The sequence below is a fragment of the Octodon degus genome, unplaced genomic scaffold (genome assembly GCF_000260255.1).
Source record: "Octodon degus isolate 3935 unplaced genomic scaffold, OctDeg1.0 scaffold00057, whole genome shotgun sequence".
Lineage (NCBI taxonomy): Eukaryota > Metazoa > Chordata > Mammalia > Rodentia > Octodontidae > Octodon > Octodon degus.
In genome coordinates, this window is record NW_004524633.1 from 5,971,883 (window position 1) to 5,999,528 (window position 27,646).

General features: G+C 55.7%; 1 protein-coding gene across 2 annotated transcripts in view; it reads right to left on the bottom strand.

Moving 5' to 3' along the window:
* Gng12 (G protein subunit gamma 12) overlaps positions 1-27,646 on the bottom strand; it is a 65,929-nt gene that overhangs the window by 20,692 nt on the left and 17,591 nt on the right. For both annotated transcript variants that reach the window (XM_004633987.2, XM_023718280.1), the window contains exon 2: positions 15,819-15,869. The gene's annotated coding sequence lies outside the window, so the exon portion shown is untranslated. The remainder of the gene's footprint in view (positions 1-15,818; positions 15,870-27,646) is intronic.

Genomic DNA, 27,646 nt, shown 5'->3' on the forward strand with positions numbered 1-27,646 from the left:
TCAGAGGATTTTTCTACTCTTGGAAACATACAGGTACCTTTGGTGACTCTCTGATGCCCAGTCCTTATTTTAATAGGAATTTTTTTTATTTTAATGGTTGTTAGGGAAAAAACAAAACAAAACAAAACAACCCTATCAAAGCAGGGCATCACGCTGCATGATAAATGCATGCCGCATGCATGTGGCGTTGCAGATGCGACAAAATCGAAAGCTGAACTTTGGAGAGCACAGCAGTGGGCCTCTGGCGGTGGGTGGTGACGCCACGGTTTGGGGAGCACAGAGGCTTCGGGTCCCTTATGAACCAGGGTGAGCAAAGGCTGAGCCATTTGGCACAATAGCACTGGCTTCCCTGGTGACAGCATCCAGGACAGGACCAGGGTCCCAGGCTGCCTAGGACAGGAGAGACAGGCACAGCGCCCTGCGTTCTAGGTCTCTGCTTGGATCTGCAGACTTCAGACTCAGCTCACCACTGGCCAGCTCGGTGGGTGAAACATCCTCAGAACTCAGCAGGATGCACTGTGTCAGTGGACAGTAATAAGGCCTGTGCTCGCTGTGGGGCCCTGGGGCTTCCAGAGGGCAAATGACAGACAGCCTCTGGGCCAACGTGGCCAAAACTGTGGCCCAGACTCTACCAATACGGCCCAGTGGCCACTGCAGCAGGGAGGCCACCCTGTAGGCCAGGCCCAGGGATGCTGGGCTGGGCTGCAGCTTCGGATTTGCGTCTCCAAGCCCTAAGTTAGTGATGGGTTTCTGAGGCGTCTCCAAGCCTCAGTGTGCTCCTGGGGTGACACAGACCCGTGTGCTCCTGGTGTGCAGATGGAGGAGATCTGGGTCACGCGCTGGCTTTGCCTCCTTTGGGACACTGGTCCCTTTGATGCAGGGACCTTGATTAGATGACAAACACTTTTCTGAAAAGAATGTGCCAGTTGTCAGTGGAATACTGAAAAGTCAGGAGGACAAGCCACTATGAGTGTCAGAGAGAGAGAGAGAGAGAGAGAGAGAGAGAGAGAGAGAGAGCAGAGGGGGAGAGAGAGACAGGGATGGAAGGACAAAAAGAGGGGGGAGAGGAAGAGGGTAAGGGAGAGGGGAGGGAGGGACAGCAGGAGGGAAGGAGGGGAGGAAAGGGAGGGGAGAAAAGGGAGGGGAGAGACAGAGGGATGGAAGGAGGGAGAGAGGGTGGAAGAGAGGGAAGGAGAGGGAAAGGGAGAAAGGGAGGCAGAGAGGGAGGGACAGAGGTAGGGTGGGGGAGGGAGAGGTGGAGACAGAGAGGGATGGAAAGAGGGAGGGAGAGAGAGAGCAAGTGAGAGAGACAGAGAGAGAAAGAGGGAGGGAGGGAGGGACGGGTCTACCCTGAAGGTACCATCAAAGTGGCGCTGCACCAAGCAGGTACCTGGCGGCAGCCCCGCTGCATCCCGCACACCAGGCCTGTGGAAATGACATGCAAGAACCCTTTGCTTTGTCTGCGGATCCCACTGGGCCCCAGGACATATAGTTAATCTAAGGCCGAAGAACCGAGGTCCACTGGAAGTGGCTCACAGAGGAGGCTGTCTTGGTAGATGGGCACTGAGCCTTTGCTTTAGGAATCCCATTTTCAGTCCTGGGGATCAAATCCAGGGCTGTGGCTCTGAGCTGTGTCTCTAGGATCACCTCCCCAGCCAAGCCTGCCTTTTATAAACATTTTGAGACAGCTGGGTCACTAAGTTGTGTTGCATGTGAAATGGCGGTTGTCCTGCCTCAGCCTCCCTGGTGCTGGGTGCACAGGTGCCTCACCGTGGCCACCTGGACTTCTGTTCTTCAGTGCTGGCCCCTCACGGCCTTCCAGGCAGGTGGCTCCGGTGTGCTAGGGCTGAACCATTTTTCCCAGGTCTGAGGGGGGAAAGGTGGGGCTTCTCCCTGCTGCCTCTCCCCAGCCCACCCTGAAGACAGGTCCTTGGGTGTGCACTGCCTGCAGCCTGCCCCGAGCGCCCCTGCACGTGGGCGGGCCTAGGCCCGGGCTGTGCTACTCATTGCCATGGAGCTGGGGGCTTTGCCCACAGTCCCATCCCTGCCACACCCAGATCGAGGCCCCCAACTGCAGCCTTTATCCCTCCAGGCCCAGTGCTAGGGTCCAGGTGGCGCCCCGAAGTGACCCTGAGTAGAACCCCAGCCAGGCCCTCAGGAGTGCGCTTGCCACGGTGTGCCCGGCTCAGCCCACTCACAGACCAGCAAGGGGAGTCACGACTGCCGCAGGCTGCTTCACATCTGCAGGAGGAGCATGGACCCCCCCAGCCCAGGTGCGACCCTGCACCCACACTCCACACGTGTCCCGAAGGGTTCCTGTCACACAGAGGTGTTTACTAAATGCGCCACATACATAAGAAGGGATAACGGCTGGGTGGGGTGGCATATGCCTGAAATCTCAGCACTAGGGAGGCTGAGGCAGGAAGATCACCTCGAGTTTGAGGCCAGCCTGGGCTACACATGGAGACTGTCTCAAAAAAGCAAGATAGTAAAAATGATAACAGCAGTAACAATAATCACAATCAAAGTCCCCAGTATGAGGGCAGGGTGGAGGGTCTAAGACCCCTGCGGCCCATTCCCGGTCTGGAGCCCGCTGGTGTGGAGTGGCAGATTGAGATCCTATGAAGTGGCTAAATTAACACACTCAGCAGGTTGCAGGCTTCTGAGAGCTGAATACCAGCTGAGATAATTAAAGGCCAGGGCTGGCTCCTTTTTAATTGACTCCCCTATAAACTCCCTGCTGACAGAGGCATAATTAAGTTGATTCCTGGAAGAACGCATAAGGAGACTTTCCTTCCTTGGGCCTAATCTTAAAAAAAAAAAAAAAAAAAAAAGGCGCCCCCCCCCCCCCCCCCAGCTCAAAGAGCACTCAAGTGCTTCAGAACTGCAAGGAAAGCTGCAAAGTGCCTTTCAAATGCCTTTGTCCAGGTTGGGCCTCGGACTCCCCAGAGCCCCAGAGGTGCTGGTGGCCCGGTGGCATTGGGAGGGGGAAGTGGCCACCCGTGGGGCCACCAGCTCAGCCAGGTACCTGGAGCCTCTATTCCTTGGCAGCCATGTGGGTGCAAATAAATTCGGTAATTTTTCAGTACTGTTCTAAAGGTAAGGAGTTTGGCTTAGATCTGCCAGTTAGTGTTTCAATTTTTAAAATTATGTGCAAAATGTTATGTGCACAGTGTCATTCCTTGGAATCCCAGCGCTTGAGAGGCTGAGGCAGTAGGCTTGCCACCAGTTTGAGGGCAGCCTGGACTCCGCAGTGAGTTCCAGGCAAACCTGCCCTACACAGAGAGACCCTGTCTAGAAAAACAGCAACAAAAGTCACACTGAAAACTCAGCAAGCTGGTAAGCAACTCAGGGTGGCTACAGCTTTATTTTGATTCCAGTGTTCTGAAACCTGCCTTTGCCTGGAATCTGGGGAAGGGCAAACTGAGACGGAGAGGGGTGGTGAGGAGACGCAGAAGGCTGGACCTCCAGCTGGCTCTCCCTAGAGCAGGTGACACATTTGAAAAGTACTAAGGGCCAGGACACAGCCCAGCGGCACAATATCTGCCTAGCCAGCGTCAGGTCGTGAGTTCGATTCCTGGTACCAAAAAAAAGGTGCTGAATTGGGGGTGAGTTTTGTCCACTCACCCCAAATTAGTGGAATGAACACTGGAGAGGGTGAGTTTCATAGGAGCTACCCTGGGCCTTGCTCTGTCCCATCTGGTGTCATTTCTGGGCCCAGCCCTCACGCACACCAAGCCGCAGGCAATTCCTAAGCGCAGGCTGAAAGGCGTGAGGATCTTCTGTGAGCCCGGTGCGGGAACACCAGGTCTCAAGTCTCACCACTCACAGAAGGCTCACCGCTGTGTGTGACAGTGCTGCATGAAGAGAGATTATTTTCACAGAGCCTGGCAACTCTGAAAGGCTTTTGGAACTGTTGGTTTATTTCATTTTTGAGAGAGGGTCTTGCGACCTAGCCCAGGATGACCTGCTGGGGTGAGGTCTGCACCCACCACTCTGGTTTCTGCGGCCCCTGCAGCCTGGCTCGGTTCCTGAGAAGCCGGAGCTGGGAGGGCTGCAGGGTGCCGGCTGCCGGTCAGCACACAGCTGCTGGAGGCCAGGCTTTTCCTGCTCATACTCCCTCCTGCGTGACCCAGTCCCAGGTGGTTTACTTTCTGTTTCTCCCCCACGCTCCTGTGCATTCTTAGCCAGGAGCAGAGCCAGCCTGGCCTGTGGTCCCAAGACCTCACCCTCTGTCCGGCTCCCCCAGGGGGAGAAAGCCAGGCTGTTTCCCAAGTGCATGAGCCAGAGCTGGATGGAGCAGAGTGAGCCGAGGGCCGGCCTGGAGTGTGTGCGGCCTGCCATCCTGGCATCTGGGACGCCAAGGCAGGAGGATCGCCAGCAGTCTGAGACTAGCCTGAGGTACACAGTGACACCTTGCCCAAAAAACCTCACAGGGAAAAAGAAAAAAGAAAAAGAAAAAGAAAAAAAACTAAAGAGAAAGAGAAAAGAGCATGAGAGAGCCTTTCTTGAAGCAGACAGGTCCAGCAGGGGGTCTGTGCAGTCAACTTCTCTGCAGCCTCAGCCTGCTCCCCTGCAAGACGCAACAGTCCCAGCACCGGATCTTTGCAGCACACGGTGGCGGCAATCACCCCCTCGAGGCGTGCACAGCCCCATTCTCCTCCCGCCTACCCTCCACCTCCGGGCCCTCTCCGCTTCCTGTCAGGACCCCGTCTTTGGCTCATTTTTTTCCTTTGCGCTTCCACGTGAGAGGACTTCTGCAGCCCCCGAGCTTGTGTGTCTGATTTATTTCACTTCTATATGGGACAGAGTTATTGTTTCAGGGTAGTCTGACCAGGCGCTTTCATCACAGGAAATCTCTCCCAGGCCTGCAGGGAGAGGAAAGCACGAGTTTGCCCATGTTGCTGAGGACGCCAGGGAGCCCGGTGGGCCAAAAAGCCAGCCCCGTCCCCCTGCGCCCAGCCATGGCTCAGTGCTTCCCTTTTTTGAGGCAGGGTCTTACTATGTGGTGCAGGCTGGCCTCAGACTGAACTCAGAGGGGATCCTCCTGAGTCGGTCTCCCAGAGGGCTGCTACGACAGGTCTTCCTCATCATGCCGGGAAAGGTCTCAGGGCTTCTGAGAGCTACGTGATGCCTCCTACCGGAGGTCTGGGTGCTGTGATTTGCTAAGAGCAAGGGCCTGCTCAGGCCCTGTGGTCGGGACAGACCGGTTGGTCCAGATCCTCCTCTGCAGGCTTGCCTGGCACCAGGAGGGCAGCGCTGGGCATTCCGCTGCAGCCAGCCAACTGGTTGCACTCCTGCCCACCCCTTGGGAGTGCCACCCCCACTGTTCCCTCCTGGACCCCCTTTCAGTTCCTGCAGTCTAGGGGCCCCTGCAGTCGCAGAAAATGACAGCACCCCAGGGGGCAGGTTGCTGCCTCAGCGCTGGCTGGCAGGCTCTGAGTCAGCAGGGCTCCTGCCTGAAACCACAGCCGGCCCAGCACTGCCCTAACAGAAGAGAAAGGAAGGCAGGAAGGGCCAAGGTTTCCTAATAAGGTAAAGCCACAAGCACATGTGGTTAGGGCAGATCGGATGGCAGCCACTGTCCTCACCCCCACCTCCTGCAGGCTGTGCCAAGCTGCGGAAGGAGGGGGTCCCAATGCCCTGTGACCCCAGGACAGGGTCTGCATCCCCTGGAGGAGGCCTCTGCTCTGCAGGCCCCCCTAGCTGCTTTGTCAGGTTTTCCGGTCCCATCCCCCCAGGTGCAGGGTGTTGGGGGCAAAAGGGCCTTTCTGCCCTTTGTGTCTCTGGCCACGCTCATCCTGGTGTGACCCACCCTGCGGTCACTTGGTCGGGGTCGGGGTATGAGCAGTGTGGAGAATCAATCGCACAGTGGGCAGCGAGGTGGCCTGTCATTAGCCCAACTTAGGAATCAGCAGGGTTCCGTTTCCCATAGCAACAGGCTGTGCTGGGCCAGTTTCCAGCCTGTATTCTCAAGTGTTCCCTGCAGGGCCCCTTGCCTTCATGGAGTGCCAGCATCTCCCTGTCCTGCAGCACACGGGACCGTCCCTGCCTGATCCAGGAAGTGTCCTGCAGGTGCCCCACAGCCTGGGCTTATCTCAGGGCCGGGCCTGCAGAGTGGACTTGGGCTCCGTGGGCCCTTGTGACTCACCGTGGTCATGGCTACACTGCCCTGGACGGGCCCTCTGCCAGGTCCTCGATGCCAGTGCGGAGCCCCCGGTACTGAGGACTGCTCGCCGTGCAGGTACCTCTGCCTTCCTGGTCTTTCTTCTTTTCTTTTCTTTCTTTCTTTCTTTTTTTTTTTTTTTGAGACAGGGTTTCACTATGCATTCAGGCTGGTCTTGAACTTTCTTTGTAGCCCACCTGGACTCAAACTTGTAGTGAGCCTCCTCAGTCTCCCAAGTGCTGGGATTACAGGCATGCGCCACTGTGCCTGGCTGCCTTCCTATTTATATCAACATTTTTGTAACAGTTTTTAACTTGAATCTCTCCGCTACTCCAGACCTCCCACACAATCAGGCATGTTCCACTCACTCCTACCTAAACAAGAGTTGTAGTAAAATCAGCTCATCAGCTCTCTCTCTCTCTCTCTCTCTCTCTCTCTCTCTCTCTCTCTCTCCACCTATCATCTATCTGTCAATCATCTATCTATCTTAAAATGCACCCCACCCCAAGATCCTAAAATATTTATTAGCCAGTTGATCACTGAGTGACATCACTGCAGTAGTAAAATCTGCAGCTGCTTGGCTGTCGGGCAGAGGGCCCAGGATGCCTGAGGTTCAAGGCCACTGTTAACTGATTCTGCTGGGAGCAGAATTCCACGTCCCGGGGGGTGGTGGCTGGTGTGGAGGGAGGGACACAGCCTGGCTCTGCTGTGGGGGGGGGGCGCCTGGGCTCTGGACTCTGCACGCCTGCAGGGCAGGGTGTCTATACCTGGTGCCAAAGGTCAAGGGCTTGCAAGCCACCTTGGCCTGGCCCACATGGCCACAAACAGTGCCCTAGAGTGCGAGCGGGTGCTTTTCCTAATTGCCACACACATGGCTCTTACTACACCTGAGGTGGCCAGAAGTGGCCAGCCTGCGGACCCCAGGGAGGACTGACACCACTCCAGCTGCAGAAGCCTTCCAAAGCCTACAAACCTGAACCTGGGCATGGGGACATGCAGGGGGACAGGACTCCATGGTCATAGCCGCCCTTCAGCCCAGAGGGGGGCCTGCCCGGTGGCCTGTGTGTGATGCCACGGTGACCCCCATTAGCTCTGTGACCCGCTGCTTCAGTGAGCAGCACTGCTTTTAGGCAAAGCCAGCAACGTCCTTCACGCCTGCCATACAGAGCAGTGGGACTGTCCCAGCATGGTGACCACCCAGCAGCGCTCCTCTACCCCGGGCTGGTTTGTCCCTGGGCCCGCGGATCTGCACTCTCTGACTATTCTGCCTGAGAAGAGCGCCAAGCGCCGAGCCTGGGATTCCCGGGGTTTTTGTCGCTGGGCACCAGCGCTGCACCACTAATCCAGTCTCACAGACTTGTAGCTGGTAGCCTCATCCTCCTGGGGGACTCCCCACTAAACGCAGCTGCTGGACCCCACGTCCTCAGAAAGCCCCAAGGACAAGGAAGCAGCCCGGATCAGGGTTCCCGGCAGACAGGGTGACAACACCCCGACAGGGGGTGCCCCCTAGGCAGGTGCTGTCACCAGGGCCTCTTGCCCTTGCCTCTGTTCCCTCTGCAGCTCGTTTTCTGGTCACATACCTGCTGAGCCCAGGGTGACCAGGCTGCACCCACCGTGCCCTTTCTGCTCAGCACATCAAGCACGCCGTGGGCCCCTGCAGCTTGGTCATCGGGTGCACAGGGATGAGGCACTCACACCCATGCCAGGGTCCCCACTCTTTCATGGTCATGTCCCCTCCTCGGCAGCCCATGTTCATTCTGTCACGGAGATGCCAGAGTGGTCTTGGCCATTTGTCAGGGATGGTTTAAGGCTCAGCCTGGTTCATAGTTCTGACCAATGAATCACAAAGGGGAAGGTTGCATGCACGGAGCAGGAGGATTCGAAAGATCTAGGAACAGTTCTTCATCTACCTTGGTGCTTGCATGCGAGGGTAGGATGCCCGCAACCTCTCTGTGCCATGAGGACAGCAGGCAGGTGAAAAGAGCTTGAGGTTCTCACTAAGCCGATGATCTGACAGACCACAGATGGATTATGTAGTGTTTTAGAGGAAGTGCTAAATTTCCTCTTCGCTTAGGCTACTCAGAGTTGAGGGTTCTGGCACCCATAGCTGATGTATTCTTGGCAGTTTCCACTTCCTCCTCTGTCTTGGAGGAATCAGGAAAATCTCGTTTCTTCCTCCCACATGTGGGTGCTTGAGGGTGGCTCTGTGGTCATCAATTGAGACGATCACAGCCGCTTCTGGGCATGCCGAGGTCCACTACCTGGAAGAGGAGGCTTTCTTCTAGGCATGTGTTTCTTATTTCTTCAGTTTTTCATATTTGGGCTGGGGAGATAGCTCAGTGGCACAAGCGCCTGCCTGCCAAGTGCAAGGTCCTGAGTTTGATTGGAGGTACTCCTGTGCCCCCCAAGAAAACCAGCAAAGGGTGAAACGTGGCCCCAACAGCAGCGCTCCACACTGCTCAGGACGCAGAAGTTATGCCGCCTGCCGTCCTCCGTCCCTTGCCCACGGAGCGCAGGCCGTGAGTGCGCCCCAGGCTGTTGCAGAGTGGCTGACCTTGTTGCTGGTGAGTGGGGCACTTAAGACAGGGTGCTCCAGGGCTGTAAGAAGGAGCCACGTCATTGGCGGCAGCACCAAGTGTGTCCTGGTGCTGGGACGTCACTAAGGAGCTTCTACCTGTCTGTGCCCAAGATGCCAAACATTTACGCAGAGTGGCGGAGGTGTCACCCAAAGAGAACCCATGTGCACAGACAGCAGCTTTCTCTGTGACCGGCTGTGCTCCGGGCCTGCAGCCCCAGGAGCCACTGCACTGGCCTGGCATGGGCAACCCCAGGAAGCTAGGGGAGCGCTGGGCCCAGGGCCAGCAATGGAGACGTGGTCCACAAGGCGAGCAGCGGGCAGGGAGCTCGCAGGGACACCCAGGCTCTGGCCTCTGTCTCCTGACTTCCAATTGGAGTACATGTGACAGGCTGCAGTGGTTTAAATGTTTTCTTCCAATTTTTTGTATATTTTTTGCTTATTGAGACAAGGTCTCACCGCTATGGAGCCCAGGCTGGGCTTGAACTACAGCAATCCTCCTGCCTCAGCCTCCGGAGGGCTGCGATGGCAGGCGTGTGCGGGGGACCAGGCTTTCTGAGCCCTTACGCCTCACCGTAGGTCAAGGGGAGGTATGACGCCTTGTGGGGCTTTAGGAGCCTGGTGCTAATGCAGAGGGCAGGCGACACCGTGCCTGTGGAGTCACTACCAGGAGATGCCTGGAGATGCCTGGCTGGCTGCACATGGGGGGCTCTGCAGCAACCTGGTGGGGTCCCCAGCACGGGGCACACAGGGCGGGGCGCACAGGAGCGGCTGTCACTCTGTTTCAGTCAAGGAATCCAGGCCAGGCCTGAGCCGCGGATCCTGAGGCCAGTAGCCTCCACCCTGCCATTCCAGCAGAGCAATGGAGACTCGCCGCTCCCACCCCGTCCCGGGTCCCAGCGACACTCAGAGTCCTGATGTCCCTTCCAGCCGCCCCTCCCCGTGCTCACTCCAAAGTTCACCCTGAGCCAAGCCTGGCGTCTGGTCTCAAAGCAGCTCCAGCGCCGGCGCCGGTCCGGAGCTACTCTGCTGCTGGCCACGACCCCTAGCGGCCAGTCGGGCGCAGGTTCCTTCTGGGGGCGCAGGGGAGGACGCTCTGGGCTCCAGGAGCGCAAACCAAGGCACAGAGAAATGGAACAACTTGCTGACCGAGTGCGATCCACTGTGGAGACAGCGGGGATCTCGGGTTCCGTGCCAGAGCTGAGCGGGCCGCACCGTGGAGCTAGGCCTGCACCCCGAGGTCTCTGACCGGTCACATTGCTGTCCACACGGCTGACCGTGGTCCCCGAGCCATCACAGAGCCACCGCAGCCTGGGGGCGCCAGGATTTCCAGCAGCGGAATCCATGGACTCCTCATTGCAGCTGGCAAGCAGCAAAACAAGCTACGGGGTGTGCGGAGGAGAGGTGCACAGAGGGGGTTGCCTGGGTCCCTGGGGTGTATGCCCACATATTGGGCCCGCGTTCCAGATGGGAGTGGACCTGGGTCCCACCGAGCTGCTGCCCTGGCACCATGGGAGCACTGCGCTCCCAGATGCCACTCCGGCAGCTCTGGCCCAGGTGCCCTCCTTCTGAAGGTGCTCATGGACCCCACGTCGTTGCCGCTTGGCCTGTGTTCCAGGCCATCTGCCCGCACACGAGCGCTTACTGAGCTGCCCAGGCTCCGGATCGACGCCTTGCCTCGGTCCAGCCTCTCTGACTACTCAGAGTGTCACCATGGATCAGAAGGGAGAAGCTGGAAGCCACACAGGCAGGGGCCACAAGGCCAAGGACACAGAGCCCGAGGTCCACTCAGGCCTCCAGCGAGCCAGAGACTTAGAATCTTCCTCTTGTATTTCCAGAAATATGTGCCCCCGGGCACTGAAAGGGACTTCAAAGTGGATAAAAGGTAACCAAAGTTGGCCTGGCTACATCTTTAACCCAGGCTGGCCAGGAACTCCTGACAACTGTCCTGCCTGGCCCTCCCAGGTGCTGGCTGAAGGCACATGTCAGCACGCTGGCTTTCTGCTGTACAACCTCGTACTTTGCTCCTTCTTGGCGGAACTGTTTGCCCGTGCGATAACGCCTTACATACACCATGCTTTGAAACTCGCTTTGACAGTTTCAGACTTGGAATAACAGGGAGGCTCGCAGGCAGCTGGCTCGGATTTGCCCTCTCAGATCTGGGTCCCGAATGGCAAGGCTGCCCTTGGCTGGCCAGAGCCAGCTGGGCTTGGAGCTCGGGGAGGCCACCTAATCCTGAGGATGTCTGTGCGCAGCACTGAAGAATGCGTTCTCCTGTGCAACTGCACAGCAAGCTGACCGGCAGCAAATGCCGCATAGTGCCCTCTCCTGCAGACCTCGCTGGGCTCTGGTAATCCCTCAGGACACCCTCGGCAGCAAGAAAAGACCCAAAGGACACACCTCGCTCTGCCGGCCTGTCTCCTCTGAACATTTTTGAAGTCTTTCACAACCGTATTTTTTTAAAGAGTAAGGTCCAAGCTGTGCATGGTGGTGGACACCTGTAATCCTAGCACTCAGAAGGCTGAGGCGGGAGAGTCATCCCAACTTTAGAGGCCAGCCTGAACCACAGAGTGCAGTCCTGTTTCAAAAAGGAAGGAAGGGCCAGCCAAGTAGCTTGGTGGATTAAAGATCCTGCAAGCAAGCCCAGGGATACGGGGTTCTATCCCTGGGCCTGCCATGCTGGTCCCACCCCAGGGGCAGTTGAGATGGCAATTGAGACTGGGCGTGATGGCGTGCACCTGTAATCCCAGATCTTGGGAGGCTGTAAACAGGAGGATCACTATGAGTCCAACCTAGTAGTGAGACCCTGAAAGCTCTGTAGACCCTTCTCTAAAATTAAAAAAAAAAAAAAAAGAAGAAGAAGAAGAAGAAGAAGAAAGGGAGGGAGGGAGGTAAGAAGGAAGGAAGGGAGTAAGGAGGGAAGGAGAGAGATGAAGGACCTGCTGTTTGCCAGGTTGCCTCGGTATGGCTGTTGCAGCCCTTCCAGATTAGACCCAAGGTCATGAGAATCTTGGGTGCTTTATAATTTTGTTATAACTCTGAAACACAATTTATCTTCTAGCTTCTTATTCTCTTCTGAAAGGGGTCTTCAAGCCACTGAGGGACATGGCACTGATGTGGCCTCCCCCCAGGACACTGCAGCAGCTGCTGGCCTCTCTCCTAACCCAGGCGGCTGCATCCACGCCCTGCCCTGCCCGCTCCCCAGCCATCCGGGTTAGCAGAACTCACAGCTCAGTGTGCTGCAGTTTGTGAACCAGGGGAAAGCCCAGAAAGGTCCAGCAGTGAGAGAGCTCAGGAACATTCTGAGGTGGCTCGCTCAGCCTTCCAACGCCTGGCGCTGGCCCCCAATGCCAGAAATCGGGGTCCCCTGCTCTATGGGGGGCACTCTCAGTAGGGCAGTGATGCCCAGGGCAGGGAGGGGTGAGGCCAGTGCCACGAGCACGCCCGTGTGTGTGTGTGTGTGTGTGTGCATGCACACATGTGTGTGTCTCCTAATGACAGAGGTGCTGGCTGTGGCCACCAGGGTGACCGTTCACAAAGAAAACTGCCCGGCCTGGGAGCTGGCTGGGGACTCCAGTTCTCAGAGCCCCACACCTCTGGGCTCTGTCCGAACGAGTGCAGCAGCCAGCATGGTGGCCCAGGATGGGTCCGTGAGAAACGCGCCTCACCCTGGAGCCGAAGCCTCCGGCTTCCACACTCAGGTCCAAAAGCAACCAGGTATAGGGGAGAGTGACCACATGGTGTCCCTAGGCGTGAAAGGACTCCGCGTTGCTGAGTGCACAGAAGAAAGTGCACGAAAGCCACCGCTGATACCAAGGTTGCCTGACGCTGCACTTTGCAGGTAAACCACCTTGAGCCACCGATGAAGACACAGTCCCTGAGGCAGGGGACACAGCTGATGACATCCTTATGACAAAGGCACTGCTAATGGAGGGAGCCTTGCAGGCTAAATAATTGGACCGGGTCAGGAGAAGAACTGAAGATGAGACCAATGCAATCAAACATAAGCAGGCTTTACCTCAGCCATCAGTCTTCTGACTTGTTTCGAAGTTCGCTTTCAAAACTACACCGAAGTGTAGGAAGCAGTAGAGAAGTGACCTGTCATCCCAGCCCTTGGGAGGCTGAAGCAGGAGGATCACTAGGAATTTGAGGCCATCATGGCTTATATAATGAGTTTAAAGTCAGCCTGAAATACATAGTGAGATCCTGTCTCTAAAAACAAAACGAAATAGCAGAGCATAGCACAGCACAGCAAAACAAATATGAGAACAGTATTCAAGTTTACAGTTTCCCTTTCAAGGGAAAAAAAGACCGAGACATTCTCCGGTTGTCCTCCAGGGGGCGCAGCCGGCCCTCATTTCACAGAGCCACCATGCACGGGCGACCCCTCCGATCCCAGTGTGCTCGCTGTACACCGAAGAAAGGGACCTGGGTAGCAGGGCCAGGGGTCGCTCCGAATATGCAGTGGGCCGGGCCTTTTCCCCAGGGGCAGGTCAGAGCCTGGTGTCGCCAAAGCCCACAGAATCAAAAGTTTTCGAAGGGGCGTCTCCCAGGGCTCCGCCTGGTGGCCCGGGCTCTTCTCGTCCCTCCAGCATCCCAGGAGCCCGTGAAAGCCCACAGGCTCAGCGACCCCGCCCGCGTCCCTGGAGGGTGGAGCCTGCACTCGGGGACCCTCGAGGGAGCAGTAAGGTGCCCAGGGCAGACCCTGCGCCCTAGTGCTTTGTGGCCACAGGTCGGGTCAAAGGCAACCCGGAGGTGTTGCTGCCCATTGGTGCCCTGGCCAAAGCACACAGCCCAGACACGAAGGGTGCTTTGCTGAGACAGAGTCTTGCTATGTGGTCAGGATGGATTGGAACTCAGTCTCCCGAGTGGCTGGGCCACACACGCCACCATGTCCAGCAAAACTTGGCTTAGCAGAGGTCATGGATTCTGCAGGGCGCCCTGGTCAAGGCAGCCCCGGGCGCACGCTTTTGTGAGGGGTGAAAACTCCAGACATGGGCAGGCCCTCCTGCGGGCGGCAATCCAGTGTCTGAGCCTCAGCCTGGAGGGGGCCACGTACAGAGTCCTGACCACTCAGAGGAGAGGCAGGAGGGCTGTCGGCTCGGCAGGAGGTGGCAGCCCAACACTTCCCATCTGAGCCCCAGGTGCGTGGCCTGGGCGGGGTGAGCTGGGGAAGGCAGTGTCCACCTGGCTCAGTGCCTCCGAGAGTCCCCGGGGATGACAGCTGACACTTGCCTAAGGGAACGAAGTGCAAGTTGGCACCCAGCTGCCCCAGGGAGCGCAGAGGTGGCTGTGGGCGACAGCAGGGCAATGGAGTCCTTGAGCGGCTCCTGTCCATCTAGGGCCCAGCTCAGGGCAGGTGAGGAGACTGGGCAGGGACAGGGACACACGCAACGTGGCCACTGGAGCGGCTCAAAACAGAACCCCTCACTGCGTAACCATCCCCAGATCAGGGACAAGGTGGCTTTGCACAGCAAGGGTGTTAAGCCAGCCAGCGCCACACTCCTGAGAAGCTGAGGAGACCCTAGGCTGTGTGCCCTGCGTTGTCCCCACGGGCTGCCAGGCAGTGTTTCCCACCAGCTGCACTGAGTTGGGTGAGCCCCTGCAGGGACAGTGCAGGAGATGGGAGATGGAGACACAGAATCTAAACTGGGGACAAGACATGGGCCACACACAGATGGCACCAAGGTGGGAGGACTGCAGGGTACAGTGCCACAGGGGTTGGGGACAGGCATGGGGTGAAGACCCAGTGCTAGTGTGGCTACCAAGGCAACTGTTGAGCTGATGGGGACCTCAGATGGCAGAGTGAGGCCATGGTCATGGGGTTCTGGCCAGCAGGATGGCCTCGCTGTTCCACACTACTGCTCAGGGACCCCGGCCCTCCTGCCCCTGCAGTGGGATTCTGTAGATCCCCTCATCACCATCCCTGGGAGGCTGAGGCAGGAAGACTTCAAGTCAAAGCAAAGTGGCACAGTCTGGTCTCAAAATTTAAAAAATGAAAAAAGGGGGCTGGGACGCAGCTCCGTGCAGAGGCTTTGGGTTTTACTCCTGGGATCATATATAAATAGAAAAGAAATAAAAATAAAGAAGAGGATCTGTATGTACACACTTTGAGCCTAGGTGAGCCACAGGCCTGCTTTAGCTTGACGAACACTGGGCCCTGGCTGGCTTTGGCCTTGAGCCCTGTTTCTGTCAACACATCTCAGCATCTTAAGAATGGACAAAGAGACAGTGAGGGACCGCACGCACACAGGTAGCCACTGCTCTCACATTGGCCGCTGCCAGGTGGCCCTCCGAAGCACAGCCCTACGGACCCGATCCAGACAACTGTCTTAAAACACACAAATCAGCAAGCCAAGAGGCTGTGAGAGAAATAACTGACTGTTGCTCTGAGCGGGTACTCCTGGCATGGGTGTTACACAGCAGAAGGTAACCGATACACACCGCAAATAACAGGACAGCTGTGATCTTCCAGGGAGCAAATGCGACACCGCAGCCCTAGGAGCACGTGGCTTAAGGAGAACTCTGCTCTCCTAGCTCTAAAGTGAATTTCCTAGTGCAGAACCCCTCAGCAATCACATTTAGGTGAAATGTGAGTGAGAGCGAGCGAGCGAGCGAGAGAGAGAGAGAGAAACCAAAAAGAAAGACAGCAGGCCTAAAGGTGCAGCTTGGAGCTGACTTTCCTGCCGAGGTGGCAGGGGGTTGTCTGAATTCCTTGGCTGAAGAAAGCTCCACTTGGTTGTTTTGGATACTGTGTGAGACAAGCAGACCATCAACACGGGCCTTGAAATAGTTTCTTTACCAAAAAAAGTTTGTATTTTAATAGCATTTGGCATGCTATCATGCATCTTTTTCTTAGCAGAAGAACATGGCTGGGCTCTGTGTTTGTAAGGAATGGAAACATTGTAAATCATTTTGGAGACCAAAAAAGAGAAAAGAAAAAAAGACAGCTAGACAGACACATAGCATCGCCCTCGTCGCCCCAGCAGGGCTGCGTCTCACTCCAACAATAACGCCGCATCAGGATGGCATCAATGCCGCCACCTGGCTTTGCTTTAATAATGAAGGAGAACTTACTGGTCAGCTTCAGTGTGGTCCTGTCTTCCGGGTTTCAGTGGGAGAACGAATCTGAAATGCAATCAAACAAACGTCCATAAACACGCTAGCACGTCGAGGGGGGCGCGCGCCCTATCACAAGTGCCTGCTGTCATGCTGAGTATTTATTTTTCTGGTTAAAGATTAACAAAGCCTTTTCTGGCTCCTGCTGGAACAGAGAGTGTTTTTTTGCCCACATACTTCCACTTCCTGAACCGCACTCTCTCCCGGCTCCAGGGGGCTGGAGGCCGAGACCAGCACGACTATAAATGGTAGTGTTTTCGTGCAGAGTTTTCGCGCAAACCGGGCCATGGCCGAAGCCTCGAGAGGCGCTGACCTCGCCGCAGCCTGCAGCCCATTGTGGCAGGACAAGGCCTCGGCTTCCACGCCAAGAGCAGCGCCCCTGATGGCCCAGGCTGACTCAGGACACAGAGGACAGGAGGCAGCCCTGTGGGCCCAGCCACACGAGTGCCTGTGAGCGCTGCCTGTGGCCATCACGAGCCCGGGTCACGCTGTGAACAGAAACAGTGCCAGCCACGCTGGCGTCAGGGAGGGAGGAACCAAGGAAATGGGTTTCAGTGCTGTCCTCCCTGACACGCAGAATCTAAGAAGGCTGGCAGGGCAGGAGAAGGGAGACCCATCGGAGGGAGGACGGGTGTCCAGGCCGGAAATGGGGCATCCACATGATCCACGCACTCAGACACACGGAACCCCGGACTGTGATGCCTGGGCTGGGCCAGGCCCTGATGGGAGCAGCTTGCACTCCGTACCAAGGTCCTCAGGGGACCCTGGCATCCGCGGAAGCTGCGGGCACGGAGAATGCCGTGGGGATCACGCCCACTGCTGTGCTTATAAGAACGCGGGTGCGTCACCGTGCAAGCAGCAAAGTGGCACTGAAAGGCAGCACCTGACACCCTTCGTTCCTCTTCTGAAAACTGCACGCCTCTGAAGTTCTCAAAAGATTATCCGATGGAGAGAGTACAGTGGCTCCAAAGGGGGAGGATTAATTATCGACTACCTCACATAGTTTTCTTCATAATAGCAGCTAGAATATAGTTAACAAAAGCCCTAAATACACATCATTTTATTTATTTTTGAGACAGGGTCTCGCTATGCAGCCCAGGATGAGCTTGAGTTCACTGTGTCGCCCAGGCTGGTCTCAAATGCCTGGTGATCCTCCTGCCTCAGCCTCCTGAGTGCCAGGACCACAGGCATGTGCCTTTGTGGTCAGCAGACGCTGTTGGGCAGTGACCAGAGTATTTCCACACCCTCCCTGTGCTGGGAGCTGTTCCTGCTCCTGTTTCCTTGGTGGTCACCTTGTGGGGCAAGCACACTGCCAACTGAGGATACAGGTGCAGAAAGGGACAGTCCTGTGCCCGAGGCCACCTGTAGTGCCAGGCAGCACCTGGCCCTGCTCTCAGCCGCCTGTCTTCCAACTCAATTGAATGGCTCAGACTGAGCTCTTATTTTCTATTCCAGCCATAGCTCCCAGGGCAAGGCTGCCCCTAAGACTGGTTTGGGCAGCAGGACCAACAGCACCTGCTGTGCTGTGCGTGGAGTTAACCCTCTGGGGGGTTTGGGGATCACAGAGGGGCACTGCTGGGGGGTTGGACAGAAGTGTAGGTGCTAGATGCAGGCTGTGAGAGCCCCCTGGCCATGACCTGTCCCAGGGTGTCACCTGATGCCCAGGGGTGGTCACAGTCACCCCTGAGCCTGTCCTCACCCCAGCAGCCCTGGTTCTTATTTTCTATTGTGAGAATGAGGTCTTGCTAAATAGCCCATGCTCAGTGCAAACTTGGGATCCTCCTGCCTCAGCCTCCTGAGCAGCCGAGTTACTGGTGTCCTTTGCTCTTTGCTAATCCTTAGGCTCTGACGAAATCACACACAGAATCAGACCCTACAGGTCGCCTGCTGCTGAGTCACACCTGTGGAGCTGGCAGCCAGCGGTGCTGCTCAGCGTCCGGGGCTGAGGGATGGCAGGGCTGGGCGGCTGCCTGTCACCAGAGCGCGGTGCGCAGGTACCTGCTGGCTGCTTCACCCCTCTGCAGCCTTGTCCGCTCACCCACTTGGCCCACGCTGCCTGCCGCCCACTGCCAGGGCTTCTGTGATGGCAAGGGTCAGCCTCCACCTGCCTCTGTCCCAGGACCTGCCGAGGGGTCAGTATGCAGTAGGCGCTCAGGAAGGGCACACACAGGAAAACCCGGGATAGCACCAGAACATGAAAGAGGGCTGAGAACTAGAGCCCAACAGAAAAACTAAGCCTAGGAAGTCCGTTCAGCCCAGCTGTTTCCCTTCTAGGCATTTTCCCAAAGGAGTCAGCGTCATCCTGTCACAGGGATCCATGCGCAACGTGTTCACAGCAGCACAGCTCCCAGGAGCCAAATCCTGGATGTGGCCGGTGTGTCCACCAGCAGATGAGCAGAGAAAGAAAACATGGCTCACCCATGCTGTGGAGTACTACGCTGCCCCAAAGAAGGGCGGACTCCAGCCACTTGTGGGAACTTGCCACTCCACCAAACTAGAATGTTGAGGGAAACGAATCACCTATGTGTGCTTGATCTTTAAAGCTAGAAACCCTAAAGTAATTAAAGCCAGGTGAGAGGCAACAGGGAGATGGATCTTTTGCAAATGGGAAGAGAGGTCCAGAGGGGAGCAGATGGGAATGGAGCAAAGAGAATCACGATGTGTTGAGGACCACCGCTGCCTCCCAGCGTAGGTGGAGACCCCACATGCTGCAGCCAGGGACTCACAGAAGCAGCGAGGAAGCTGCTCTGAGGCACGGACCACTGGGCTGGGCTCGAGCCAAACATGCTCACTGCATCTGCTGAATCCTGCAGCCCTGGGGTAACCGAGGCAGAGCCGGCTGGCCGCTCCAGTTCCTGGCGTCCGCGCAGGGCCCTCAGGCTGGCGGTGTGCAGGAGGCCCGCAGAGGCTCCTGCTGAAACCCACTGGCTGCCAGGTGGCCCCGCAGGCCCACAGCCCACTTTCGTTCCTCCTAAACTCCTCCCGGAGGTTGAGGAACAGTGACCCTGCAGGGGCAGTGTGGAGGCGGCCAGGTGGGTGTGGTGGCACATGCCTGTCAGCCCAGCACTCGGGGGGCTGGGACAGGAGGCTCATTTTGAGTTCAAGACCAGCCTAGGCTACAAAGTGAGCTCAAGGCCAGCCTGAGGTGCATAGCGAGACCCTGTTTTTAAAAAGCAAAAAAATCAAAACCACACAAACCAGCAGAAAGGACCAGTGTTTCAAGACCCAGACCATGAGCAGACCTCAGGGAAAGAAAGCCCCAGGCCACTCACAGAGACTGCGCCACTCACAGGCAGAAGCTGCAGGCCACAGGTCTGTCCCTCGGGCACACTCAGGCCCAAGGAACAGCAGCTGTCATGTGCAGCCACACCGCAGCCTGCTGCTTCAGCGAGGGAAACGATGCACAGACCACTCCTCGGTGAGGTTACAGCGCAGGAAATAGGGCCAGGCAACATGGAGGCTGGGGACTCTGATGGGGATAGAAGAAGCAGGGTCCCCAAAGAAGAAGCCGCGCCTCCCAACACGGAAGCCTGAGCAAATGCGACCATGCAGTGTAAATGCCAGGAGAAGCTTGTGGGCTGGGGATGTGGCTCAGCGGCACAGAGCCTGCCTGGCAAGAGTGAGGGGCTGAGTTTGAGTCCCGGTACCCAACTTCTGATCCTGCGCTACTGCAGCGGCGGAAGCTGGAAAGCGGCTTCAGAGCCCGCGGAGGGCAGGGTACACAGGGAAAGCGACACAGGGGCTCTCAGCCTGGCAGGAGCTGTCCATCCAGAGTGCCGGGCTCTGGCTGGTCGTGCACTCAGCTGAACCCCAAAGGCAGGAGCGAGAGGAAAGCGAGGCATGGTGTCCCATGAGGCACTGGCTGCTTCCTCCAAAGGCTGCTTCCGACCAGCAGAACGGGCTGGGCTGTCCCTGCCACCCCTGCACATGTAGGGCTGCTCCAGATGCAGGCACAACTGCGATGGTCTCAGCTCAAGGGAGAAGCTGAGGGGGAGAGAATTCCGCTGGCGTCAAGGCCAGGGACATCAAGGAGCACCCAGCACCACCACAGTAGGAGCATGCAGGGAAGGTCGGAGCAGCCGGGCCGACCCCACATGCAAAGCGTTGGTTTTCTGCTTTTCTGCTGGGAGGGCTATCCACACCAGGGCCACCAACACACGGCTGAGACCGAGAATCCATTCCTGTGCCACCGAAACTCCGATGTGGCGAGCAGGGAAGACACAGAGATTCTAGGGGGTGGCGATGTCCTCCTGTGTCAGACACTGAGCAGGCGCAGTGTCACACACCTGTGATCCCAGCACTCGGGAGGCTGAGGCAGGAGGATCACCAAGAGTTCAAGGCAGCCTGGGCTACACAGCGGGACCCTGTCTCAGAACCCCTCCCACTGAAATCACACCCCCCTGGAAGAATGCACCCCCTACTGGAGAAGCCCCAGGTGTGTGTGTTCATAGAGTAAACTCATCACTTGCAACTGGAAAGTGTGTAGTGGCTCCTGGGAGGGGAGAGAAGGGCTAATGTAGAAACGCACTGGTGGCCGGGCCCAGCAGGAGAGTGTTTCCTGGCCAGGGTGAGGCCCCAGGTTTGGTAACGATAAGCACACCAAGGGGCTATTTATCTTCCAGGGCCACAGCTAGATTTCACTCCCAGGAACACGCCCCATGTCCACGAAGAACTGTGCTCCATGTCGGACTTTTTCCTCTTCCTCGTCGTCTTTTTCTGAGACAGGGTCTTGCTCTCTCACTATCCAGAGTCCCAGCCCCCCATCCCTGCAATGTGATCCTCACAAGAAAAGGACCATGTGACTCTCCAGGGATCCCATCCTTGGTGAAGCCAACTCAGACCAGGCATGCTATTAAAGAAAAAATCCTCGTGCCGCTCAGCGAGTGCCTGCTCTTTACAGGCCAGTACTGGTTTGTTGCACTTGATTTTCTGTTGTTTGAATTATGAAAAAAAATATTTCCCTCCCCTGGGTGAACTGTGATGTGGCACACAGGTTTGGAAGGACACCTCACCCCCTCACCTGCTCTGGCCACCCACAGGTGGGGGCTCGGGTGCACACCTGCCCGGAAAACCAGTAGAGATGCCTGACGCCAATGTCATGAGCCTGGCCTGAAGTTTACTAAGCTTCTAGCATGTTCTGTAGTCTTTGTTTCATATTAAAGCATGAATCTTGGATTTCCTTTGAAAGAAAGGCTCCTGAAATCAAGCCCAGAAAGAGCCAGCCCGCCTTATCTACAGTAGTGACAATTTCTTTTGGTGATTTCTGTTTTTGGGTTTTTTTTTTCTTACTTTGTTTTTTGAAGCAGCGGCTCCCTGTGTAGCCGTAGTTGGCATCAGACCCACAGTGATCCTCCTGTTTCAGCCTCCTGGGGGCTGGGATCCCAGGCGTGTGCTCCATGGGATGTTGAGGCATCCCTGAGGAGAGGACCCAGGAAGAAAGCGTGGCCCTGCCTGGGCTGCCGTCTCCCGGTTCCTTAATGCAGGGCTACACACAGGGCCCTGAGGAGGCTGTAGAATTCCTGTCCCGACAAGCCCTGCGGCAGCCCTGAGGCACCAAGCAGCAATTTAGAGGGAGCCAAGTAGCGGAATCTGCCAGAGCCCAGCACAGGTAGAACGGGAGCAGAGCGCACCTGGCAGGTCCAGGGTCCCTCCACAGCCTGGAGGGTCTGCACCAGCACAGGAGCCTGAGCAGGCGGTGGCTCGAGGCCATGCCGGCAGAGGAGGAACATCCTGGCATGGAGTGGGTCAAATGCTCACACAGGCACTTTTGTTTCTCTCCTGGACCTGCTCCTGGACTCCTCGTCACATGCGTCCCGCATCCTGCTCGGACGGGCAGGCGACTTCCTGCCTTCCCATCCACTGAGCACGGGCAGGGACCATGACCTTCATGGTGACCCCAGATGCCTCCCAGCCTCGCTTCCAGTTTCCCCTGCTCACTCGCTTGCTGTGGTGAGTGACAGACTTTGGCTGGTTTCAGCACAGAGCTTCTGGCTTTAGTCAGGCCTTGAACTACAGGAACCCTCAAAATATTTCACTCCCTTACTCTTCTGCCACCCAAAAAAGAAGAGAGGAGTCGGGCGTGATGGCGTATATCTGTAATCCCAGCATTTGGGAGGCTGAGGCAGGAGGGCACAAGTTTGAGACCAGCCTGGGCTACAAAGTGAACTCAAGGCCAGCCTGAACTGCACAGTGAGACCCTGCTTCAGAAAGCCAAAAGGAACAAACCAACCAACTAAACAAAAATCTTATTCTCTGATGTTTACTTTTACTTCACCAGAGACAAAAGTATCTGTTAGTAAACTGAATTTATTTTAACTTCTCTCTCTACGTGCTCATTAGGAAGCGAGCAGGACAAGAAGCAGGGGGCTGCAGACAGGGGTGAGTAGGAGGGGGGCATCAGGAGGAAGGCAGGGATATACTCCCCCCACCCCATCCCAGAAGCTGCTCCCAGGTCTACAGTGACCATGCCGGGCACAGGCCAGCACCTCTGTGGGCCCAGGGCCCAGATCTTTTGGGTGCTGCATTGCTGGGCCCACATGGCACAGAAGCCAAGGAAGGGCAACCTTGGAGGTGGCAGGGTAGGACCGGGCCCAGGAGCCAGGGCAGGCCGTGCCTTCCATCCCCATCAGACACCACCCCTGTGGTCCCTTTGTCCAGCCGTGGCCCTGTGTACTCACAGTGTCTCCTGCAGGGAGGCTGGGAGGGGGCTCTGGTAGGCAAACACTGAGTGGAGCAAAGTGAAGAATCAACAGCTTTTTTGGCTTCGCTGGGGCCTCAGGAGCGAAGACCAGGCAGAAGGAGGGATGGGGGGTGCTGTGGCCTGGGACATGCGTGGCCCAGAGTGCGAGGGCTCAGGAGGCCCAGCGCTTCACAGACACCCATGTGACCAGGAGAGGCGTCCTCACACTGCTGGCCAGGCAGGGAGAGAGCATTTCCAGGTACAAGAAAGTGCTGTTCTGCACAGGGCCTGCTCAAGAGAAAGACCTGCCCAGCTGGTTCCACTGAAGCCAGGGAAAGGAAACAGCTCCAGCCCGCAGTCGCCTGTCCACTGGAGCAGAGGCACTGACCCAGCTCAGGTCCACTGGCACCAGTCACAGAGAGACGAACACTGGTCACTATTCGCTGATCGCAGCGCAATGGACGCCCCTCCCAACCTCCTACTGCGCCCCGCGAGGTCTGTTGACCACAGTCCCTCTTCCCGGCACCAGGGCTAAAGCCACAGAAATTGCAGGGTTTGGGGAGGCCAAGTGTAGCTTAGAGACCCAGTGAGCCTCAGAAGCAGCAGGCATGGCAGGGGGACACAGGCCTGGAGTTCACAGATGCCGAGGTCACCTGCTAAGTAACAGCTGTGCTACAAAAGAAGACAACGTTGAGTACAGCAGGTAGTAACGCGGAGATTAGAAACTCTGGCACAAAACTTAAAAGCACAAACAAGACATGCTCTTGCTGGGGCCGGACACAGATGTAGAAGGGATCGCTGGGCTTAAGAGGCTCACAATAGGAATGGTCAAGTCTGAAAAGCAGAGCTCAAAAAGGCGGGTAGAAGGGACCAGCCAGCAGCCCTGTGACAACTATGCAAGGTGTGACTCACGCGTAATGGCAACAGACAGGGACAGAGGGACCTCCAGAGCCAGACAGAGTGCCCTGGTGATCCCAACTGGCCAGGAAGCAGGGTAACACCTGAAGCCAACAGCCACCAAGTCTACACCTAGGAGGGCCACACTCAGACCTCAGAAATTCAGAGGAGATAATCTCGAGAGCCCCGAGCAGGAAACACAGCTCTGATGAGCAGAGGATCAGAGATAAAACCACACTGGGGGCTCAGAACCCATGTAAGCGACAGTGTGTGAGATAGGAAGTGTGGAGAGAGAATACCCGCTAGGCTGAGGGTGTGCATCCTGTGAGGTCCTCTGTCCACCACGCAGAAAGATACGGACTCTCAGAGGGAGGGCATCGGGGCTCTGCTGTGGGGCAGCCTGTCCTGGAGGAGCTGGTAAGAGAAGCTCTCCAGAGAGAACGCACAGCGGAGCTCAGGGGCTCAGATGTCTGCAGAAAGAGCATCAGCACACGCGTGCATGGAGGGACCCGAGCGCTGTCGTTCTGCCGACTGACTGTCAGCAGGAGCAGCTGGTGCGGGATGACGGCTTTCCCTGGGGCACGCTGACGTGTGCTTCCGTGCACGTGCATTTACGCAGACACACACTGCCTGGGCAGGTTACGGGATCACGAGGCCAAGGAGTGGCAGGGCAGGATCGGGCGCACCTGTGACGCCAAGAGACACCGAGCTGAGCAACAGTGACCGGCACACTACTAAGTGAACCTCACAAACTCTGGGGGCCATGTCACCGAAACTTTGAAGGGTAGAATCGATATGCTAAGGAGACAATGGAATTATACAAAATTCTTATGTCCAATCACAAAAGAAAAAGAAAGTATTAAAAAAAAATAGCAACACACAGGGACTGGGAGGAGCCAGTGCAGATGCCCCACCATCATCACAGCTGCTGAGGATCCCTAAGTCTGCACCTGTGACCCCGCAGAGGACAGTGGAGCTGAGCGTTCCTGTCACCTGTGACTTGATGGCTTCCGGGAGGTCCTGGAGGACATGCTGGTCCGTGTGTGTGGTGACGGGGTGAACAAACCCTCATGGCCAGTTAGGGGAAAGTGAAGACTGTTCTGTGCACCGTGGGGTGTGACGTGGTGGCTGTGGGGTCCACCTTACTCCTCCTCCACTGTGACTGCAGGTCCAGGTCCTGTTGGCAGCTACGTGGATGTGATTGTCACAGCCTTGGGCCAGTCCTCGGGAGCTCCAGGAAGACGGTGCCCAATGGGGCCTGACGCGGTGGGGAGAGAAAGGAGCCTCACCCTGGCTGGACCTGCATGTCCGGCGAATGTGTGTGTCTCTCGGAGGTTTAACAAAAAACAAAAAGTTTTTAAAGTAAACTAAAAAAAGAAAAGTTTCTATTTTCATTATAGAAAAAGAGCTTGTAAGACACAGAAAGTACATATGTTGGTATAGCTCTAGGATGTAGCTTGTGTTTCAAGCTCTTATTTAAAGTGAAAAGTTAAAAAAAATAAGCCCAGGCTGCGCTGCAGGTGCCCGGGATGGGCATGCCTCTTCGGCAGGGCAACTCCTTCTGCTGCTCTTCCAGCCCCAGACAGGTCCAGCAGCGCCTGCCACTGTGCGGTGCCCGTCAGCAGGGACCTGCTGCACACACCAGCAGCCTGGGGCCACAGGCATCACCAGGTGTCCGAGGTGTGCAGACACTAGACCTGTGTAGGGCCTCAGACGCACTCTCTGACAGCTACGTGACAATGGTGTCACCTAGTTACGCAATCTCAGAATGCACCTCCGTCATCACACGATTGTGTGATGGTTATCAATACTCACCTCAAGCGTCAGTGGTCTAAAAACAGTGACTAAAGGACAAACAGAGTCAGAAGGATTCAGAAATGAGACCCATTCACATGGCGATGGGAAGCGTTTCTGAGAAAGCCACTGCAAACACAGACGCAGATTGAAGTAAAGGAATGGACACGCAGTGTGGGGGTGCATGCCTGTCGTCCCAGCACTTGGGGGCTGAGGCAGGAGCATCGCCATGAGTTCAAGTCCAGCCCGGCCTACCTAGTGAGTCCAGGCCAGCCTGACCTAGCTAGAGAGACCTTGTCTCAAAAAAATAAAACCAAAGTGAAAGGATGGGGAGCAGCGTGTCATGCCAAAACTAATCATAGCAAAGCAGGAATCACTGCAGTACACTGGTGTCGGCCAGAGTGACTTGAGAGCAAAGAAAACTGTGGACACGGGCGTTACGCAGTGACGAAGCAGCACAGTTCCAGGTACAACCTTCACGGCTGTGCGCCTACAACAGCTCATGGAAATACACAAGGCAAGAAGGCGCAGTACCGCGAGACGACATAAGACGAGGCCCCATGGTCGCTGGACCGGAGCTGCAGGCCGCAGTGCGGCCTGGGCAGCAGACAGAAGCCCTGAAGCATTCGGGGATGAGCGGAAGCCCCCCTGCTGGCTATCGCGACCTTCACAGAGCCTTCGTCCAGCAATGACAGACCACAAACTCCCCGCGCTCGCCCAGAATGTGCACTGTGACAATGACAGCCACGCACAGGGCACAGTCCATAACTTGTGAACATGGAAATCATCCCGTGTCTGTTGTCAACCACGATGCCACTGAATGAGACATCAATCAAGGGACGATGATTAGAGAATCTTGAAATGGTTCGAGACACACACACACACAGAGCAAGAAGGAAATTTCAAGAGACATTTATAAACATTTGGAAAGAAATAAAAGAAAATAGTGCTTCTCAAAATATGTGGGGTGTTGAGGGAAAAATCTATAGTAATGAACGCACACCTCTGAAAGAAAGCAAGGTCAAGAACGATAAACTCCGAACCTAAGGTAGCAGAAAAATACCAAGCTAAATGTGAATTAAATAGCAGGGAAAAAGCCACAGTAGAAATCAGAAAAGTTGTAAAGAGGAAATCAGAGTGAAAAATTAATGAAAAAGAAAGTTTCTTTGAAGCTGGGCGAGGTGGCTGTAACCCTGGCACCCCGGAGGCTGAGGCAGGAGGAGTGCTGCAAATCTGAGGCCAGCCTGGGCTACATAGTGAGTTCGAGGCCAGTCCAAGCTATGTATGGAGACCCTGTCTCAAAAAAAAAAGTTTATTTGAAAGGATTGGTAAAATTGTTGACTCTATGCAAAGTATTAATTATTGTAACTGTCCTACTAACCTGTTTTGAAACTGTTTCATTTCTATTTTATCTTTTTTCCTCATTAAATGAATAAAAAGAATTTATGACTCTGGTCAGATTATAAAAAAGAAAGAAATTATTAGAATGGAAACAAAGGACATTACTACAGTATTCCAGGAACAGCAAAATAATAACAAGGGCTGTTGTGCACAGCTCTGCAGTCATAAGCTTAATAACCGAGAAGCAATGGATGGGTCGCCTGGATGACACAGCTGCTCACGCTCCCTGAAGGAACAAACCACTCAACAGATACCTTCCGAGGCAGGAAACTGAATCAGTATCGATACCTGTCCAAAGCAGAGAGTACAGGCCCAGGTCAGCGCCCTGGCCAAGACTTCTGGACAGTTATTTATTCATTTGTTTATTTATTATATTAAAGAGAGACAAAAAATAAAAATACAGAATTTCAAATCAAGATGATAGGGAATGAACACTGGTTACTATACTGCACACTGCTGTCATCAGAGTAATTGCTCAGGTTACTAAACACAGGCACGTAAAACTGCCCAGCCAGTAGCAGCACGGACTGCTCCTCTCAGTGAATAGAAATTAGCATACAATTATTATATACATATACACACATATATGTATATCTTCCCCCTTCCTTCTTTTCTCCTTCCTCCATCCCAGGTGTTCTTCCCTTTTGAGTAGTTTCTTTCCCTTTCACAGGATCCACTGTACTTTTTGGATTTTATTTACTCTTTCAGGTTCTTACACTAGGGAGACAATACGACATTTACACATGTGGGTCTCATTTACTTCACTTATGAGTAGGGCTGCACCCATTTGCCTATAAAAGCCTCAAGTTTATCTTTCTTGGTTTTTCTTGGCAGGACTGGGGATTGAACTCAGACCTTTGCGCTTGCCAGGCAAGGGCTTATTCTGCTGAGCCATCTCCCCAGCCCCGAGTTGATCTTTCTTGATAGCCGAGACATTATAGCAATTCTCTGGACTCTCTTTCAGAAGACAGAAGGCGACAGAATATTTCCTAACTCATTCTCTGAAATTAACATG